Genomic DNA, 16543 nt, shown 5'->3' on the forward strand with positions numbered 1-16543 from the left:
AGCCCAGAAGAACCGGACAAGGAGGATGAGGATTTTGATTTTCATTGGAACTTTTGAGGATAACATAAAGCACACTGTTAAGTCAAAAGGATGAGCACCGATAAATCCAAGTACTATGAAAAAGTGTCCTGTGAACTTGGAAAAGGCTATGAGTTTCATCTGTCTATTCTTAACTTCACCCAAAGGTGAAATTGGACAAAATTAATTTTATATCCTTTTTTTTTGAAGTTGGGTGAAAAACAAAACAACCACAAGAATAGAAATGTTAGAAAATGGGGTTTTTCAGTTGATTCTATCTCTATTGAAAATTAGAAGTAGATTTTTTGAATATACAACATGACAGGAAAAATGTCCATATCTTCACTCCATCTTTGGAAATACTCTATTCCTTTCTTTGCTCACAAACTTCTAGAACTAACTGTCCACTGAGCTGGTCCACCCTGTGACCCTTGGTCATCCATGCCCAAGAGATTTTGAGATCTGGGATCTGATAATGATTGGTTATCTCATTGCCTTTAACAAAAATCTAAGCCAATGAAATTCAGAAAGAGGACCAGAGAGCCAACCAACAAAAGGCTCCTATCACCTTGCCACTGATATCAGGTCTTACCTCTGACCACAAATATTCTTAATCTTTCCAACCAGATATGCTGAATGTTTTGAAGGATTGTACCCAGGTTGAGAATGGTTGGAGGTGTTCCCATTAGACATGACTGGTCTTTCTTGGGTAAAGGAATGGAGTTACTTAGTTTAGTGCATATGCATATATGAAAAGGAAGAACTTAGATATTAAATAATTATAACATGTTTCTCCTGTTATGTTTGCATGGGGACACTTGCTGTGTTTCTCAATTAAGCTTAGTAACATGCTGTTTCTACATTGCCACATAGCAAATCTACACTCTCCAGCTGGGCTCTCTTGTTAGATTTGCTCTTTTGGCTGTCAAGCTAGTCTAGGGCAGCTGGAAAAAGAAACACAAAAATGGCAGGAAAAACAGTTTATAGATGAGCAATAAGTACAGGTTCATGGAGGAAAGTCTGTATCATACCAGAGGAGCAAGGGGACATTCAGGGTGCATTTCTTCCCTGGTAGAACAGCTTGCGTTATTCACCCCTAAAGGACTTCTTTTCATGTCTTGGTGACTTGGTGTGGCAGCCCATTGCCTGAGCAAGACAGGCCTGCAGATCTTGGTGCACAGCAGTCTGCATGACCTAGCAGCTAATGTTTAACCTATTGTCTTTGTAAGCCAGTAAAGAGAAAAAGGGTAAATTGACCTTAAAATGTAACTTTATGGGAAGCAGGCAGGAGGTGAGAGGCTCTTAGTCTCACAAAAAGAGCAAAATGTAACTGTTCAAGTGTTATTCTAGTCTTTCCTACACCACCTTTCAGGTCAGAGTGACCTGTTCCCACATTTATGCTCCCCCCACCCTTAGGAAGGCCTTTGTCTTAAACGCTTATAGAAGGCTTTCTGTCCTCTTCGCGTCACTCAGTCTTGTTCCCTGTGAATGCGATGCCTGCCCGGCCTGAGAGAGCCGTCATGATCTCTCCACAACTTCTCACCCTATAAGTAAGCCCTGAATAAAAGTTCATGTGTCAGAAAATGCTCATTGTCTTCTTTGGCCTCTGGACTGGCATGGTGCTCTTGGGCTGCGCTAATTGGTCAATAGAATGTACAAGTATAGATATTTCAAGGTAGAGTGTGGTATAATAAGAAGATAGAATATGAAACACAACTTACTTTAAGGGTGTATAGTAAAGGCAAAATGTTTTATAATATCCTGTGCTAGTGTTCAGTTTGTCTTGGTAATTTAGAGGAAGGTATTAGTGAGTGCTCCATTACCAGGGCTGGGGCCAATATTGCCCTGCAAGTAGAGGATGGGTATTGGCATTTCAACTCTCTTGACCAGAAACTCATGAGAAGGCAGAGTAAGAGCTGCCTAAAGATCACCGAATGGCCAAGAGAAAGCTTTTGTATCACCTTTGTTTTACAGTATTGTGCATCTCTCATGAGGATTTTTCCCTCAGTGGAAAATTCTCCTGTTAGCCAGTCAATATGACCCACTTTCAGTCAGATTATCAGACCAGTGTTTGAAAGCATGCAAGATATAATCACCAGTGACATGGAACAAAAATGAGGCTCGGTCACATTTATATTAAATCTATGTATGATTTGAATTGAAAATTTTAATTTCTGGATTTTATATATATATAGATATATATATAAATGATTTTATGTGAGACATTTGCAATATGTAAGATATCTGCCTTGTCTGACATATGTGGCATATATGACATATATGGCAAATGAATCAACTGTAGAAAAAATGAAAAAAGAATGAAAGGAACTATTTTTCTGCCCCTTTTATTGTATATTATTTATTTATTATGTGAACATTTACTGATGGACTACTTCTGGGCTGGGTACCAGGACAAGGCAGGAAAACAATACAATATAAACAAGAATCTTCTTATTGCCTTTAAAAAGCTTGTGATCTAATTGCTTGATGTTATTTCATATGAGAAAGTTGGAGGCTTAAAATAGCCCTATATCACTACTTTCCAATAGAAATATAATGTGAGTCACAAATGCAAGCCAGATATGTAATTCTAAATTTTCTATTAACAAGATTAAAAATGAGAAGGTGAAATTAATTTTAATAATATATATTTATTTCACCAATATATTTATATATTATGATTTCAACATGTTATCAATATAAAATAATTTTTATCATACTAGGTCTTTAAATTTTGGCAAGCATTCTACACTTCCAGCACATCATGATTTGGACTAGCCCCATCTCATGTGCTCCATAGCCTCAGGTGGCTAGTGGCTGCTGTACTGAATGGCACAGCCCTGCAAGAACTTATTCAGAATGAAATTCATGTTTTAGTTACCTTTTGTTAACTGCTTTATAAATAGCTTTGAAAAAAGAGCAGTAAAATGAATTCAAAATGATTGTCAATAGAGATCAAAGTTTGTATATAGAACCTCACTGGAAAAAGTATTGTTATTTACCTTATTTCACTAAATTCAAAGCATACTTGAATAAATGCCTAAATTCTAAAAAAATTACTCTAAGTTATTTTTAAATTATAAGTGGGCTTGTTGGAAAGGTAAAAATGGCTCTTAGAGATTATTCCACATACTCTCAATTTAATAAAAGTGAAGCACTCACTGATTCTTTAGGCATAATATCAATTCTAGTACCACCCACACTTGAACATTAAGATCTTTAAACACTTCCTTGTATATAATCAGTAAATAATCATATATATATATACACACATACACATGTATTCATATATATACATAAATATATAACCTATAACCTATTCAGCAAACTAGTTGAGTATATAGAACTCCTATTATCTGAGTATGCCCATAAAAGCAAACTGACTGCCAATATGGAAAATATATAGTAAAAGTCCTACAGTAGGTGGATTTCCATCTCTTTTGTTTTAAAACCTAATCACAATAGCCATAGGTTATCATTCATGATATTTCACACGTGAATGGTTTGTGAATCTAAAAAAGGAACCATATGTAAAGAACAATTTAACTTGATAAATTTCCAAATTGTGTATTATTGAAGGGATTTTGCTTCTGATAATTTTCTAATTGGGAAAATAATCTTCAGAAATGTTTAGTTAAAAACACAGAGTTAAAATGTCTTTTTAATTATTTTGGTCAGAGCATCATAAAACTATTCTCCATTACTCATTATCAATATATTTTCATGGAAATTCTCTCATGCAACTTCAGTGTTTACAATGGTCTAAGCAACAACTCTTAATACTGCCTAACTTTAATGTAACTGTAATTCATTATTAATATTTCTATGTTTGTTACTTTGGAGAGAAGCAATTAGTTTTGGAATATAAAAACTTAGAAGAGACTTTTCAAATTAGAATTTAAGCAAAGCATTAATTTTCTCTGTTCACTGCAGCAATTTAAATGTAGTTTGAGAGAAACTACTTGTGTCATCTAACCAGTATTACCTACCTACTATGGTAGAAATACTCCTTACATAGTTCAATATTTTTCACACATTTTTTTTCCAGTGAATTATCACGGTATAATGTTATCAAGGATTATGCTGCCAGCATACATTTTACTCCTTTGATGGAACAATGATATTTAACAGAAGAAGAGAGAAAGATAAATTAAGAAATCCAAAGCCCTAAAAACCTATTAATTGTTAAACAAATTCCAGTGTGTGTCACAATGGCTGTACTACTTTGGGTGATTTACATAGTCTCAGATACCTTCTTTAGTTCTTTTTTTGTAAATTGACATTTCCAGGACTACATTAAACTTACTGAACAGAACAATGATTAATTAACATCTACCTTTTAGTCTTTTGCTTAACTGTTCCCAAATTATTAGTAAGTAACTGCTCAAAAATCTGAATAAAATATTTATATTCTTTCTTTGCATCCTTATAAATTAGTATTTATTAAATCAGATAATTAAAATAAATTGTTTAAAATTTGAAGAGTTCTGCAAGACGAAAAATGAAAAATTCTAGCATCTCCAGAGGCAAACATAATACTATAGTGTTTTTGTGAGATGTATTGATCTTCCTATTTCTAACTAAGCCACTTACATAATTATTTCTGAGTTTCTAGTTTTAGATGTTCTTTATTATTTTCCTACAGTTGAGGATAGTGATTGAGCTCTCATACTAGTCCTGGTCTCAATGGTTCCATATCCATATTACCCCATAATTTGCAATATTAATTAATTCATTCTTTCAAAAATATTATTGAGTCCTGATTATGTGCCAGGTACTATTGTAAATTGTAGGATTACAGCAATACAGAAAACTGATATGTAAAAACAAGCAAACTAAAAAAAACCCAACCTGTCCTCATAAAATTTACATAGAAATGGAGGAGAGATAAATAAATATATTATATAGTTTGTTAGAAGGTGATAATTTCCATGGGAAACAATAAGCAGTGTATAGGGAATGTGATGGAATGGAGGGAGAATTGCAAATTAAAATATGTAGGACTCTATGGAAAACCAGTATTTGAGCAAGACAGAAAGAGGGGAGAATATGAGTCATGTGGACGTCTGGTGAGGGAGAGCATCAGAGGTGGGGGAAGCAACCAGTGTGAATTTCTGAATACATCAAGTGTGGCCAATGAAACCAGTGGGGCTAAAGCAGAGGGAACAAGAGGGAAGTCCTAGAGATGAGAGGGAGCTGAGATCATGCAGCACTACAAAGGCCATTTGTAGGCTTTCTCCCTGAGTGAGATGGGAACTATTGGGGTTTTGAGCAGAGGAGTGACATGTATTCATAAAGATCACTTTGGCTGTTGTGTTGGGAATAGACTCTGATGGCAAAAGTGCAGGAACAGTTAGGGTGCTTTTGCAATAATCCAGTAAAGAAGATGGAAGTTTGGACCAGGAAGGTAGAGTGGAGGTAGTGAGAAGTGACTGGATTCTGGACATATTCTGAGATAGAACAAGTAGGATTTCTGCATCTATTCCTATACTCATCTGCCCCATCATGGGGTGAGTCAAGAATGAGTCTGAGATTTTTGGTTAGAGGGTCAAGAAGGATGAAATTATAATTGCTAAAGATTGGGAAGAATATGAATGAAGCAGGTATTTTGTTTTTGTTTTTGTTTTTTTTTGAGGCAAGAGGGGAAGAATTCGTTTTTGAGCACTTAAGTTTGAGATGCTAATTAAATATTCAGGTAGAGACATCTAAGTAAAGAGTTAGGTAGACAAGTCAAGATCTCAGATACAGTGAGCTATATGTTTATGAACCATCAGCATATATATGGGATTTAAAGCCACACACGGGAAGAGATCATCAAGGAAGTAAGCGCAGAGAGAACAGAATATGCTAAGGGACTGAACCCTGCAGATTCCAAATGTTAGAAGTTTCAAGAGGAGAATCCACCAAAGGGGACTGCTGAGGAGCTTTCCACCAGGACCCTCACCAGTGCTTGGCTCTCCAAAAGCACTGGGCCTCTTCCATGCAGTTTCTCTGAGGCGTATGCTTTCTGCCTCCTCCAGTTACCTCCAGTTACCAATTAGATATTGAAGATCTAATGAGTTTTTTTTTTTTAAGTTGCTCAAATAATCTTGTTTGTCTGTCATGCGGTATTCTGACATTGGAAAGTTGTCTGAGGCCTTTAATTTCTGAACTTTTCTGTGTTCTGAGGTGAGAATTAGCTTTTATTTTCTCCATTATCTTTTGACTCCATGAGCTCAGATTTTGGATGTCTCTATTCATATATCATTTTTTCCATCCATTCTTGAATATTTAAACAAAATAGATTCTCAGATCATGGGACATGGATTATGGGATAAAGGGGTATGAAGAAAGTTATCATTATTGACATATATAGGAGATGACCTATATCAACATATCATGCTATAGATAGTTTCCCCCTCATTTCATCGGACTGACTGTAGTTTGTGATGTCTCATTTCCTATCTCATATCTCTCACTGTATCAACACGGTGCTGGACTGATATGTTGTTGCAAGTTGTTTGGGGATACTTCACCACCATGTGTTTTCCTCTGTAGCTACTTCTAGATTCAGAATCTTTTTTCAGATACTGGTGTGTACCTGAAAACTGATTTCAAGATAGTCAACATTTAACTCAACATATCTGAATTTTCTGAAGATTTCCTAATTGTAAGTTCTTTTACAACATGGGTAGATTTAGAATAGGTGACTTCCACACAGTAGATCATAGTTTAGAATTTGGTCTGGTGAGGATAGCACAGCATTTAGGGTTCATGGAGAAAATTACAACAGAATAAGAATTTTAGGTCTAGTATAATTTCTTTACATGACCTATTTTCTTTTATGGTCATTAAGTTAATTTGTATAATTTCTTTATATATTTAAGATAGTATCATGTGTTCTACATGATGAAAATACATTAGATGCATGTTTATTACTCAGCTACTTTGGTCTCCCTGCTCACATTTTATTGACAAAGCAAGCCATATCACTAAGCATGATGTCAAAGCCTAAAGTATATGCCTTTTTGGGGGAAATGGCAAATAATTGGAAGCAATAATATAATCTATCATAATATATTTCATAGCTACACTCAACAACTAACACAAACACTGGAAAAAAGCCCTTGGGAATATATGGGTGGATTGATAAAGAGGACTAGAAGCCACAGTGAGGGGTTAATCTACAGGTAAATTTTTCTAGTGATGCTATTTCCTCTCCTCCATACAGACTTGGGCAGAGCAGAGTCTGATTCTCTGCTCATTTTTTATTATGAGGCAGGAGAAAGATGGGTTAGATGTTGCAGGGTAACCTGAGAAAAATTGGAAACTAGTTAAGGTGGAAGTCTACGTAAACAGAAGCTTTAACGTTAGAAAGTCTAATAATATAATTCAACACATTAATGGACTACAAGAGAAAAAGTGCATAAACACTGCAATAGAAGCAGAAACACATTTGACGAAGTTCGATATTTATTTTTGATAAAAATTCTTACAACATTTTGAATGGAAGAGAACTTCTTGAACTTGATAAGCCCTATCTGTCTAACATCTACAGCATACATCATACTTAATAGAGGTATTTTGAATTCCTTTAATTTTGGGAAAGATATGTGATAACCATCATGACCACTTCTACTTAGCACAATATTGGAGAGCCTAGTCAAAATCACTGGATGAGAAAAATAAATAAGTGGAGTAAATAGTTGGAAGGAAAACACAAAATGTTTTGCAGATCATCTATAGAAAGCCCAGCCAAATAAACATGGAGCCATAAGACTCTATAAAAAAATTAGAAAGACTGTCTATAAATAATTATTAACAAGAAAAATCCAAATTGTTCATCTACATCAGCAATAATTTAATAAAATGTGTAAAACTGTAAAAGAATATGAGACACTACAGAGCATCTTGGCTACCTATTTAGAAAATTTTGAAATTGATTTGATACAAAAGAGGACACAAATAAATGGAGAAGTGTGTCATGTTAATGGATATGATAGCTTAATATTGAATTTTAAAATTGATCACAATAAAGTTAATATGCTTACCTAAAAAATTTGATTCTAAAATATGAATTGAAAATTACATTTTCATAAATAGCTAAGTTAAGTTTTAAAAATGCAGAGGCTAGGGCTTGTCTTACCAGATATCAGAATTTATTACAAATACGTAGGAGAACATGTGGTAACTGGTGCAGCTTTGTTTCCTATTTAAAAAAGCTACTGGTTTTCAACAGCAGTGGAAAAGAAAAGGCAAGTTAGTAATTGCTAAACTATGGCTATTATCATGTTTCATTGAGATGAATGCACAGTGAGAGATTGGGTTCAAAAACTGACACGGTCTTTGTGAATTTTCTGCCTCTGATGGTTATTGACTTCTAATTGTATTCCATTGTGGTCAGAGAATGTGCTTTGGATAATTTCAATTTTTTGAAATTTATTGAGGCTTGTTTTAAGTCCCAACATATGATCTATTCATATTATACCACGATAATTCACTTAATTGGAAATAAAATGTGTGAAAAGTATTGAACTATGTAGTAAGGAGTATTTCTACTATAGTAGATAGGTAATACTGGTTAGGTGACACAAAAAGTAGTTTCTCTCAATGGCATTGAAAGTTTACACTTCTGAATATATTTAAATTGCCTGTGTCTTTTACTCTATTCTGAGAGTGAAAGAGAGGGTGGAGAGGAAATTTCTCTTCTGCTTTAATATTTTCCCTGCTCCTACATGTTTCCCAGGAAACTCTGAAAGGCCAATATTAATGCTTCCATTCAGTTCATATTTCATCTGTAATTAATTTTTTGTTGACCATGAATAAACTGAAAACTTCTTGAATATAATAAACATTCTGATATAATTTTGTAGGTAAAATTCATACCTTTATCAAATATTTTACTGGCATCTAAACTTATTATTAAGCTTTTTTTCCATCATGCATTAATTCAGTAATTCTACTGGAAGAAAACTAACAGTTTTTGGTATAATTTTGATATAATAAAAGCTTCTTTGTAAGTCTTTTCCTGTGCTCCGCTTATGATTCCATTATCTTCTAATTGAGCACACCTTGTATATTTAATTTAGAAATTTTATAATAAGAACAGTAAAAGAAAATTCTTTTATCTATATTTCTCCTTAAAATAAGATTATAATAATATGTGCTCTGCCACATGTAGATCTTCACAAAACATAAACAACTATGAATATTTTATTATAACCACTTTTGGAGAAGCAGCAGGGTTCCTATTATATGAACTGTATCAAATTAATCTACGAAGACATAAACACATACTTTTTTTAAAGTAGCAATTGGCAAAAGAGAGAGAGAGAGAGTGCACAACGTTGCTCACAGAAGACACTGAATTTATTGCTACTACAGAAGAATATTTGGGGGGGGGCACCTGAAACTTGTTGTTAACACATATAACAAAAGAATAATACAAAAGAATCTGGACTGGAATCATCAGTTGAATCAATCAGTCTATCGGTAAGGTGGTGTAGAGGCAAAGACAAGATGTCAGTCGTTGCTCTCTCATCGTTTATTCACACTTTCATTCATTCAAAAACACCAGTATGTGTGTTCTGTGCTAGCCACTGGGAATAAAGGGTGGTGACAACACTGCCCACAGTTTCTTAGAGTCTATGAGGGAAAATTGGCATATAAACAACAAATATCATATACTGTCATATTGTACAATTAAAGACTATGTAATGTACTATGAGACCACAGAACAGAGTAGAGTCAATTTAATCTAGGAAGGTCACGTCACAGAGAAATGAAGCCTGAATTCAGCCATGAAGAAAGGGTAGAATTTTCCAGGCTAACAGGGAGAATGTTATTCCAGATAGCAGAGGCATTATGTGCAATGTTAAAGAGAAATTAAACAAAATGATGGTTTGAAGTCATGGAGTTTAGGGTAGAGAATTGAGAGTTACTAGTAAGAGATGGACAAGTGTTAGATCATAAGTGGTCATGTTTGTTAAAGCTAAGGACTTTAGACTTTATCTTGAGATAAGTGTGTGGCATCAAAAAGTTTTATGAGGTGCAACTTCATGAAATTTGCTTTTTAGGACCACAGACATGACAGTGGTGCAGAGGCTGGATTATGAGTGGGATCTGAGGAGCTGTATGTAGGGTGATCTCACAGTGGGTGAAAAAGGAAAAGAACCTGGATTAGAACATTAGTGGGAGGACAGAGAAAAATGCATCTGAGAGGAGGTAGAATTGAGTATTAATCTGAATTACAATGATAGTGACTGCTTATTGAAAGCTCAGGATGTACCGAACATATTATTTTAATACTTCCTACAATTTATTCTAAAAGTATTCTTTATATCCATAAACTGTTATTTAGAGGAGATAAGCCATTATGGAAGGTCACACAGTTTCTATGTTGTGGAGTGATGTTAAAACTAGATGTGTCTGGACACAAAGCTGGTGTCCTTCCAACTGCATTGCCTGACTCTCTTAATTTGGTGAGAGACATGATGAGCAAGGACAGAGACAAGAATAGCTCACAGTTCTCTGCTTGGATGGCTGTTACTAATTTGGAGGAAGATAATGAATTAAGTGGCAGTGCCTGAGAGATATCCAGGGAAAAATGGCAAATAAGCAGTTGGATATATTAGTCCAAAGAATACTACTGATGATACACTTTAATAGATGCACTTGGGCTGAAAGATATATACAATCATAATTATGTGCTCCCTGTGTCCTGCTGTGTTTTAGGGGTCAGACCAATATGTATTTCCCTTTACCTGTTGTGCTGGTTTGAAACTGTTATGTACCTCAGGAAATACTATGTTCTTTAATGCAATCTTGTGGGGGCAGACTTATTATGGGTGGGATTTTTTAGTAGGTTGTTTCCAAGGAGATGTGACTCACCCAACTGTGGGTAAGAGCTTTTGATTAGATTATTTCCATGGAGGTGTGACCCCACCCATTCAAGGTGGGTCTTGATCAGTTTACTGGAGTCTTTAAGAGTGCTCAGGGGCCGACACAGATGCCAGATCTTGGAGAGGCAGACAGAAGATGTTTGGAGATGCTAAGCTAAGAGATGAATCCCAGAGTTTGCCCCACAGAAGCTAAAAGAGGACCCCCAGATGCTTAGAGAGAAACAGACTGGGAGAACAAGGAAACATGCACAGGAGCTGAGAGAGAGAAACTAAGGGGGACAGAAGTCCAGAGACATTTTGGAGAGAAAGACATTTTGAAACTAGAACTTGGGAGCAACCAACCAGCAGACACCAGCCACATGCCTTCCCAGCTGACAGAGGTATTCTGGATGCTATGGGCCTTTCTTCAGTGAAGGAATCCTCTTGTTGATGCACTAGTTTGGACACTTTTATGACCTTAGAACTGAAATTTGTAACCTAATAAATTCTCTTTATACAACCCAATTCTTGTATTTTGCATAATGGCAGCTTTAGCAAACTGGAACACCTTTTAAGGCTAGAATTCACAATACATATACATTAATTACTTCCTGAAGGGTAAAAATATTTTATGTTAGCTGTTCAGTCATCATATTGTTCATCTGTATCATCTTCAATAAATGTGTACAAGTAACCATTGGGTTCACGACGTCATGATGGGTGTTACGCACAATTTAAATGAATTGAATGAAGTCTCCACACTCTAAGTGATTATTGTCATCTACCTTCATTAAATTATTAGTGGACATTCATTTTCTCTTCACACCAATTTATTTTTCTATTTATTATTTATCCAGTTACATGTTCTTTTTAGTTAGCTGCCTCAAATCCTCATTTCAGTAAGAAGGACTATAAATTAAAACGTACACACACGTATGCTATCAGGCTTACAATCTTATAGCTGGCATAAACTTGGTAGCTAGAAAATTAAAAAGATGAAAATGTTTGCTCTTTTGTAGGTATGACTTTTGATTTGAGATGGCAAGAAAATCAAGTGGACAAAGGACTTTGGTATAAGAGAAACACAAAGGAGCTTCCTGGGACCAAGCAGAGAATACATAAGAGGATGGATAGAATTTATATTCTTGGCTGGTTCTATAAGGGAAATTTTGGGCACTTCTCCATAATTAATTATTTTCTGATTTACCTGAGAAGATATGAAACTATCTCAAATTTCCTCAGAGTTGGAAATTTGTTGTTCCCTACAACAATGTGAGCGGAAGCTTTATTGATAATGCAGGATTCAACCCTTTACTATAATCTTTGCTAGTGGCTTGTTAGCAGTACATTATTTTGTCTGTTCTAAAGATATTGCTGCTTAATTCAGCCAGGTGACTAGAGGTCTCTAAAATCATTTTTTTTCTCTTGGGGTGGGGGGGGGGGAGGGAGAGAGGGAGAGGTGGGGAGGGGGAGAAGGAGAAGAGAGCTCTTTTTGCACAGAGTAATTCATGCTAATGTACGGTCCAATAGCCCTGAGACCTATTAATTAAATTAAGTAGACTTCATCGTGAACAATGATGAAAAAATTTGGAAAGAAACAGAAACACATACATTGCAGCATATGGTTTTGCCAGTGTTGGATGCTTGAGAATTATTAAACGATAGTTTGACATAATTCAGAATTAATAAAATGTGTGCATTCTCTGAAGGTATATATTTTTGTAACTTAGGCAATTCATGCAAATTACCTTATACCAAAACGTGTACTCTTTTGCTTCTGCCAAGTCAGTAAGCCATCACAATTTGTAATATAATAGTGGTATCACTAAGATTTGAAACTGTATTTCTGTGATATGAAGTGATGTAGTTCTATCTGATTAAGAGTATTGTGCCTTGAATATATTGGTAATGTAGGGCCTATTTTGATGTTTTGAGAGTTCATAAACTCTAAATATGACACAATGATTCATCCTATTGAAGCCATACCATTGAGAACAACATGTAAATCAGATTATCATCTTTGTAGAATTTATAAAAGACATCTACTTTTTTGTTTGCTTGTTTTTTTTAATTAGACCAGTGGTAGGTTTACAGAAACATTTCTCAGAACGTTCCAAGTTCCCATATGCCCACCTCCCCCTCACACACATAGTCAAAAGAGTTTTTTTATGGCACCTAAAACACTGTATGTAGAAATTCACAAAACCAAAATAACCTCAGCCAGTTTCATAAACTAGCTACATGCTAATAATCCAAATCTCTATGCATTAATAGTCACTGGATACTAACATTTCCACTTGGTTTTTCAAACTTAACATGTCTGAAACCTACCTCCTATTATTCCTTCTCCATTTTTTCCCATCTCATTAAACTTAATTAAATAGGAATTTTACCATCCTTTCGGCTCAGGTCATAAAATTGGACTCACATCCCTTTGTCAAATCCATGACTAAATCCTATCAGCTCTACTTTCAAAATATATCCAAAATATGATACCTCTCACCCCTGCCACCCCTCATCTCTCTCCTCGAGATTGCAACAGCTTCTTGGTATGTCTCCCTACTTCTATCCTTGCTCCCTGCAGCCAACTTTTATCTCAGCAGCCAGCAGTTCATTAAAAAATGTGAATCACATTGTTTCAGTTTGCTATTGCTACTGTTATGCAAAATACAAGAAATGGATTAGCTTTATAGAGGGGATTTATTAGGTTACAAATTTATAGTTCTGTGGCCATAAAAGTGTCCAAACTAAGGCATCAACAAGAGGATACCTTCACCGAAGAAAGGCCAATGGCGTCCAGAACACCTGTTACCTGGGAAGTCATGTAGGTGGTGTCTGCTGATCCTTTCCTCTTGGGTTGTGTTTCAAAATGGCGTTCTCCAAAATCTCTCTGGACTTCTGTCTTCACTCCTCTCTCTCACCTCCTGTGTGTCCTTGCTTCTTTCACCCAGGGCATTTCTCGCTAAGGATCTGGGGGTCCTCTCTTAGCTTCTCTGTGGGAAACTCTGGGCTTCATCTCTTAGCTTAGCATCTCCAAATGTCCTTCTGTCTACATCTCCAAGTGTCTCCAAGTATCAGCATCTGTGTTGGCTTTAGAACTTTAGGTTTAATTTAGACCAACTCTCGACTGTCTGTATCCGTATATTTATGTGACAGCATTGTTTGTTCAAAAGTCTTGGCCAATCATATTTACTCAAAGTTTGAAAAAAAATTCTTACTACCTGTTCCAGTTTGCTAAAGCTGTGAGAATGCAAAATACCAGAAATGGATTGGCCTTTATAAAGGGGATTTATTAAGTTACAAATTTACAGTTCTAAGGCCATAAAAGTATCCAACTAAGGCTTCAACAAGAGGATATCTTCACTGAGGAAAGGCCAATGGTGTCTGGAACCCCTCTGTTAGCTGGAAAAGCACTTGGCTGTTGTCCACTGGTCCTTTGCTCCCGTGTTGCATTGCTTTCAGTTTTTGATTCCAGTGGTCTTCTTTTTAAGCGTCTGTGCGTTCTCACTTAGCTTCTCTGGGGCACACTCTGGGCTTCTGTTAGCTTAACATCTCCAAATGTCTGGTTTCAATGGCTGTCTCCAAAATGTCTCTGTGTGTTTTCTTTCTAAGCAACTCTGTCAGCTCTCTTCAAAATGTCTCTGCCTGAGAATAAAAATGTATTTGCAGGGACCCCCTGAGGAACTGGGGAAAAATGTGGAAATGTTGGACTTCTCAGCCTGGGTTATTGCTGATATTCTCAAACATTGAGGCTGTCAACTGGAGGCTTTCCCTTATAAAGCTTGTTACTGCAAAAGAGAAACTAAGCCTACTTATAATTGTGCCTAAGAGTCTTCCCAGAGAACCTCTTTGTTGCTCAGATGTGACCCCTCTCTCTCTAAGCCAACTTAGCAGGTAAACTCACTGCCCTCCCCTCTGTGTGGGACATGACTTTCAGGGGTGTAAATTTCCTTGGCAACATGGAACATGACTCCCGGGGATTAGCCTGGACCCAGCATTGTGGGATTGAGAAAATCTTCTTGACCAAAAGGGGGAAGAGAAATAAAACAAAATAAAGTTTCAGTGGCTGAGAGATTTCAAATGGAGTCAAGAGGTCACTCTGGAGGGTACTCTTATGTACTGTATAGATACCCTTTTTTAGGTTTTAGTGTATTGGAATAGCTAGAAGGAAATACCTGAAATTGTCGAACTGCAGCACATTAGCCTTTTTCTTGAAGATGATTGTATAACTATGTAGCTTACATGGCGTGACTGAGTAATTGTGAAAACCTTATGGCTCACACTCTCTTTATCCAGCGTATGGACAGATGAGTAGAAAAATGGGAACCAAAATTAAATGAATAATGGGGGGAAGGGGGATGGGATGTTTTGCATGTTCTTCTTTACTTGTGTTTTTATTCTTATTTGTATTTATTTATTTTTCTTTAGCATAATGAAAATGTTCAAAAATTGATTTTGATGATGAATGCACAACTATATTATGGTAATGTGAACAACTGATTGTACACTGTGGATGATTGTAGGGTATGTGAATATATCTCAGTAAACTGAATTTAAAAAAAGATGCCCCTTCCTTTTATCCTCTCATAGAGGACACCAGTAAAGTAATTAAGACACACCTTGAATGGGTGGAGTCACATCTCCATGGAAATAATCTAATCAAAAGTTCCCACCCACAAGAAGCCTACACCCACTGGAGTGGATCAAAAGAACATAGTGTTTTCTGGGGTACACAACAGTCTCAAACCGGCACACAACCATAGCATGTCTTTGGATAGATATGCAGTGCTTGTTATTTAATGCAAAAAATATCTGGTTAAGATCCCAGAATATAAACTATTGAGTAAGATGGTACCATTTCCTTTTGAGACAAGGGCATTATTTTAATGGAAGAAAACAGGCTCCTCAGTGAATACCAAAATAATCTTTACGAAACATACATATGGTCAGTGTTCACACTTAGCACTATGTGAGAACAGCAGTGGTCATTTCTAATAAGTACTGTGTGCAAATCAATAGGACAGTTCCAGAAACACCTCCTGCTTGTCCATGGCATAAGGCCAAAGTCTTGCTCTCTGGATATATTATGTTTTTCACAAAACACCCAGACTTACGTGATACACAAGTTTGTAGTTCCTGAACAGGGAACTTTATTAATGTGAAGCATGTGCTAAGTAAACTGTAATACTTATTTAAGGAATTGTAGTTTTTTAGCTGTGTCTATTTATTTGGGGTTGAAAATTGAAATTATTGTATATGCACTTGCTTTAAAAGTTAAAGAAAAATGTTAAATTACTCAAATACTCAAACACCAAAGATATTTTTGGCAAAAGTATGAATCATCTCATTGCAGGGTCATTGTCCTTTGTGTCATAATGCCTTACAAGACTAATGTTGAATAGTATAAGTAAGAAATGGGCAAAAAAGTTGAAGACTTTCTTAAATCTTTTTAGTTAGTAGATTTAAAAAAGATTGGGTTTTATTTTTTGAAGCAATGGACAAATGAATTAAAAATGTTTAGTGAAAAAGAGTAGAGACTAAAGATTGTTTAAGTGTTGTAGAAAAATATATATCATAATGAGTTTAATCAATAATGAATTAATAAAGGAAAAAATGGAATAAATGGAGTATAATTTTAGATATACAAATTTGGTGACAAAAGTGTT

The 16543-nt window shown here is 35.6% G+C and overlaps 1 protein-coding gene across 2 annotated transcripts in view; it reads right to left on the reverse strand.

Annotated features, from left to right (window-relative positions):
- GPC5 (glypican 5) overlaps positions 1-16543 on the reverse strand; it is a 1661658-nt gene that overhangs the window by 160496 nt on the left and 1484619 nt on the right. The window lies entirely within an intron of this gene.

The sequence above is a fragment of the Choloepus didactylus genome, chromosome 12 (genome assembly GCF_015220235.1).
Source record: "Choloepus didactylus isolate mChoDid1 chromosome 12, mChoDid1.pri, whole genome shotgun sequence".
Lineage (NCBI taxonomy): Eukaryota > Metazoa > Chordata > Mammalia > Pilosa > Megalonychidae > Choloepus > Choloepus didactylus.